This window comes from Maniola hyperantus, chromosome 13 (genome assembly GCF_902806685.2).
Source record: "Maniola hyperantus chromosome 13, iAphHyp1.2, whole genome shotgun sequence".
Classification (NCBI taxonomy): Eukaryota; Metazoa; Arthropoda; class Insecta; order Lepidoptera; family Nymphalidae; genus Maniola; species Maniola hyperantus.
Genome location: NC_048548.1, coordinates 11,912,534 through 11,918,372, shown reverse-complemented (window position 1 = coordinate 11,918,372; position 5,839 = coordinate 11,912,534). Strand labels below are relative to the sequence as shown.

Sequence of the window (5,839 nt, the reverse complement as noted above, 5' to 3'; positions counted from 1 at the left end):
TTATTTTGTTGTTATGGACTCAAAACCAGTTTGATTATCTTGCTGAAAGCTAAATAATATCGTGGAGCTTGTGTTGAGTTTTTTCAAGATACAAGTAATGGTTTTAAATTATCGTTTGCATGCGGAACTACCTACTTACATTAGCATTTTGTGAAGCGTTTAGGGTAGTTTTATAAATAACTAATCTGCCCTCATATTAAAAGAAAAGTAAGTTGGGATGTAGGAAGTAATCTCCGAAACGAATGATCCGATTGTTAAAATTCTTTCATGGATAGATAATACACTATCCCTAAATGCTACTGGCTATAAATTACTTAAATGCCATCGATAAAATCGCGGACAAAAGCTAATATAAGTAAGTTATAAAGTTTATAAAAAGCAGCTCAATACTTTTCGAACCCTTCTTTACGAAAAATGAAAGAATTTGTATACTACTTACTTAAAAGATAGAAGACTTAGGTACCGATTTACTTAAGTATTAAAATGTATTCTTTGGCTATTCAATCTATAAGAAAACATAATAGGTACTGATTTCTTTCCTCTTACGCTGTTCCGGGAAAAAAGTTCGCCATATAAAAGCTCATAGGAGCGTTAGACGAACTTTTGCCGAACGACGAATGGTGATACTTGTATTTAATGACACGATGCATTGAGAGTGGCAATCAAACCGTGAGAGATAATGAACGGAGGGCTTCGTCATACGCCCTTAACGAGAGTACACTCGCCCTAGCACCTCTACAAATATTAATGCAATTGTTAAACAATTTTCAACTCTTCTGTACCTAGTCATTGTGACCAAAGTCGGATAGCTGTATTTTTAAATAATTGACTAATTTTCAGCACAGGTGATACAAACACCAGCTAGGCTTTTGTAGATTGGTACGCGTAGATATCAATGGTTAATGGATGAAGACGTAAGTAGATAGGTGTTTATCAATTTTTGTTCCTATTGGAAATGCAGTTTCCTGTTCATTGCGTTCATAATAATAGGTCGATAGGTATTAAAGTGATGGATACACGACTTTTAAGGTCTAGGTATAAGTAAGTGCTCTTACAAAATCATGGCGAACTCTACTAAACAACCAGTTAGGGCATAGCAAGACTGGTGAGTACCTAGGTACAAGGCCTTGCCCAAGAAAACTCGGCGCCCTAGGGCCTAGGCAAATTATTGGAGTCACACCCATTGCGAAGATTTCTCAAAAAAATAAAACTCAAGACAAGAAATAGTTTTGACTGTGACGAAGTTTTTTTTATTGCTTAAAACGCATTCCGCTTGCGTTGATTTTAATGAAATTTGGGTGGACCTAACCTATAGGCATTTTGTAATTAACATTCGTAGCTGTATCTATACCATTGAAGTATTATTTCAATGACCGTCGTCGTATCTGGCTGTTTTTTTGCAAAAAAGGAAAATTTAGATAGAATATTGTAGATATTATATCAGAATACTTTTATGAAAATTAATATACCTCCTTGAGTATAAATAGTAAATACTAGTACTACGCGGCAGAAGGTAATGTACATCGATATTTAGAAGGAGATAGCAGATTTGTAAAGCATTGTACTTATCTGTCGTTGAGACCGACAAAACGTCATAAATGTATGTGACAGAGACAACGCTGTACAAAGCCGAAATGTCATTCTAAAGGCCGATTTACATTACTTTCTGCCGCGTACTGTAGTCTGTAGGTACATATTAATTTTCATTTAAAAAAATTCCATCGAAATGGGCTAGCTTCCGACGCACGCGTCGTCGTCGGAAGGTTTCAAGTAAGCAAGATACTTACATTCCTTACCTTAAGAAGTAAGAAGACACTTACCTTCCTAATTAGTTCTCTCTTCTTGGTAGTTAAAGCCTAATTTGCATAATCTCTTACCAGCCGGGTTGTTGTTCTAAGCTTACCAGTTACCGCATAGTACGAGGTCGGGGAGCTTCGCCAAATAAGCTCCAGGCCAAATAGACTGGATACTTGCCAACGTAATGATGACAGCTGGCTTAGCACTTTGGAACCCACTAGGCATAATGTATTCTTATGCGCAACGCACATCTGCAGAGTAGAGTGGAGCGGAGGCACAGCTTCTTTTATTTATGGATGTTTTCATAATGAAATTTTCACTGAATGTGTATTTCTATTGTCGCTATGCTATTAATAACAAAAAACTCAAAAAGACCGCCAAGAAAATTTTAAAAAAGTGTTATTTCTTGTAGTTCGATGGTACTTACTTCCCGTGTGCCCTTCGTGTGCAGGTTCGAATCGCACTTGACGATTTTTAGTAATAGGAGTGATAGCTTAGTGGTAAAGACCTCAACCTTCCAGTCCGGGTACGATTCCGGGAACTCTAGCTTTCCGGAACTATGTGCATTTTAAACAATTAAATATCACTTATGCCTAAGTATAAGGAAAGCATCGTGAGGAAGCCTGCATGCCTTAAAGTTCTCCATATAATGTCCTATGACTTAGTACGACTTGACAACCCTTATCATTCGGAGAGGAGATCCGTACTCAGTAGTGTGCCGGCGATGGGTTAATGATGATGATGACGATGAATGGGTTGAACCAACGAGTCTTTCGATATTTTTGATTCTCTGATTACCGATAGAGATAATTGATTGAGATTTAACAAGAGAAATACATAAATTAAAATGCGTCCGTATAATTAAATTAATTGTGCCAATGTAGTTAGTTCATTACGATCACTATTTAATTTATGGTTAAGAGAAAATTTGAAAAGTAAAAGTTATTCTCAGAATGCATAGTTAACAGGCGTCTTAAAATAAACTGCTAAAAAGAAACTAAGTAAGTAAAAGTAAAAAAAGAGTTTTCTTTTGGGTGCGTGGAAACTTCCAAACAAGAAAAGTCTACCGTGCTGCACGTAGTCGTAAAATATAGCACTTTTTTACTGAAATTAGAATACGCATAACACGAATTTGGTTTGATTAGCTTATACCTTAATCAATATTCATCATTCCTTATCTAATCACGAACCTAATAGTCTAGGAACAAGTGGAAATAAATGCAGAATCTATCGTAAAGAGCCGGCTAAAAACTTAGTAGATAGGTACTTAATATCCCTACCGTGCTGAGCGTAGACGTACTAGTTAATTTTTTTGGCTGAAATTAGAAAAATAATATTCACAACATTAATTAGATTTGTTAAGCCTACGTATACCCTGAATTTTGAGGATCGTAGCTCCCTCGAGATACATATCACTTTCTTCACGATATTGTGTCGCTTTTCCCTGTTAGAGGCCGTGTGGAAGGCCTCCACTCCAACATTGCAGAAGGTTGTGTCCGACTGCTGCTCTTATCTGGTCGGACCAACGTCTCAGGCTTCGTCCGCGGGGTCTCTTTCCTCCGATCTTGCCAGTGACCATCAGTTTCTCTATGCTACTCGCGTTTTTCCTAGCAATGTGACCAAAGTAGTCGAACAACCACCGCTGACAGATTTTGGATAGCCGCATCTTTACTTTTTAATCTGTTTCAAACCAAACCTACATAGGATAGATATCTACAGTGCGACAAGGCTCTATTGGCGCGTGGCGAAAATCGGATCTAACGTTGCCGTCAAATGTCCCCTTTGTTCTTGTTTGAATAGTCTAAGCCTTTGTTCTCCAACAGCGCCCCCCTGTCAATGGCATTCAAGTGCCAAAAGAGTCTTGTTGCTCTGTACCTACTTACAAACCCGGATTCGTCATAAATCATAGTATTATTATTAGATATTTGACGAAAAACCTAATATCATTATGTATAAAATAATAATATTATTGTCATAATAGAATCACTACCCATATTATAAATGTGAAAGTGTGTTTGTTTGTTGGTTTTTTGGTTTGTCCTTCAAGCACGTCGGATCGACATGATTTTTTGCATGGGTATAGTTAAAGACCTGGAGAGTGACATAGGCTACGTTTTATCCCGGAAAACCAAACAATTACCACGGGATTTTTAAAATCCTTAATCCACGCGAAGTCGCGGGCATTAGCTAGTTTATTATAGCATCATGGTTAACTCAATTAAGTGATTTTCAACTAACTAATACAATTTTTTTGGGAAATGCCTCGGGAATAGGTAAGTAACCGTTAATCGATTTAATAATTATAACTCTATTAGCTCTTTGACTATATATATTGGCGGTTAACTATTTTCAAATCACTTTTCATCTTAAACATGGCAGTGAAAATATTGGTATGTAACTTTATATTTTTCTTATAACTAGGTACTTAGGTAATTCAATTTTTTTAAATATTGAATAAAATCAGAAATCCTTAAAAAATATTTTAAGTAAGTACCTACTTAGGTATTATTTTTTAATTTTTTTAAATTAATTAACTAAGTAAGTAGGTAATTTGAATCAATTTCAAATTAGATAAGTACCTACCACCTTATCTACCTAACCAGTTTTTAGAGTTCCGTACCCGAAGGGTGCCAACTACTAAGCCTCCGCTGTCCGTCCGTCCGTGCGTCCGTCTGTCTGTCATTGTGCTGTTAGAGAGCTAAAATTTTCACCGAATGCTATACTTGTCAACAAATAACAAAAATTTGAAAAGAAAACTAAAAAAAATATAAATAGGTAAAAAATTTGAAAAGAAAATTAAAATATTTTAAAGCGCCATCTATTGACAAGTAGCTGTTGCTAATCGAAGACTAGAAACGCCTTCGGCCAACCTGAGAAGACCCTGTCGAGTCACAAAAGTTTTAACTCATCACCGCTAGAATATAGATGTCTTTACTAGTTTTGTATCTTGCAGAGATATGATATATCTTGCCGTTAGATATCGCTATAATATATTTTTAGGGTCTTTCAAAAGTAATGTTTCTTGAATGATGGTACGGAACCCTTCGTGTCCTACTCGCACTCGACCAATTTTTTAAGCCTATTTACGTACTTACTCGATAGGTACCAACTGTGTGCTTAGGCAGTTGTGTTTTTTCAATTAGGTATAAGTACAAACCTACCATGGGTGCATAATAGTAATTTTTCTCTTCTCTTATTCCTTTATTAACAGTTTTTCTCCTTTTAGTTGGCGGTTCTATCGTGCCTTGCCTTAACGACAAATGGCCTCCCTGCGCAAGATCAAGATAAATACGTTATATCAGGCGTTTTTATTCCGGCTGATGCCTTCAAGAACCTCAACAATGACATAGACAAGAATAACAACCAAGTAAACAACGACGCCGCCATCCAAATACAACAAAATTCTGATCAAGGGGTGCCAACAAACCCTGTCCTTAAGATAAACCCCACGAATCAACAACCGCAACAGCCAAATCAACAACCAAACCAGCAGCCAATTATTGTTCGCCAAAGTCAACCTCTTCAAACGGTTGTAGCACAACAAAATCAACCTTTGCAAACGGTTGTAGCACAACAAAACCAACCTTTGCAAACGGTTGTAGCACAACAAAATCAACCTCAGCAATCGATTGTTGCTCAACAAAATCAACCACAACAAATAACGATTCTAGGACAACAAAATCAACAACCTAACCAAGTCGTAATTGGGCAACCAAACCAGCAAGGGGTGTATGTAGTCCAGCCCAATCAACCTAATCAACCAGCTGTAATCTACAACCCATCACCCAACCAACAAGTGCTTGTTGCACAGCCATCAAACCAACAAGTATTAGTCAGCCAACCTGGCCAACAAGCCTTTTTAGTGACACCTGGGGGCCAGCAGACGGTTATCGCGAGTCAACCCAATCAGGTGCAGGTGTCACCCACTGGCCAGCAACATGGACAAGCTATCCTAGTACCGAAACCAGGTGAAACTAATGTGTACACATTTATTCCGCTAAATAACCAAAACAACAACAATCAAAATCAGGCTGTGAGCAAC

General features: G+C 37.3%; 1 long non-coding RNA gene across 1 annotated transcript; it reads right to left on the bottom strand.

Annotated features, from left to right (window-relative positions):
- Positions 1-5,297: 5,297 nt before the first annotated feature.
- On the bottom strand, positions 5,298-5,489 carry LOC138403151 (uncharacterized). The gene is made up of 3 exons (XR_011237440.1): positions 5,448-5,489; positions 5,349-5,381; positions 5,298-5,315 (listed from the first exon to the last, which is right to left on the bottom strand). It is a non-coding gene; the product is annotated as an uncharacterized lncRNA (long non-coding RNA).
- Positions 5,490-5,839: the final 350 nt, after the last annotated feature.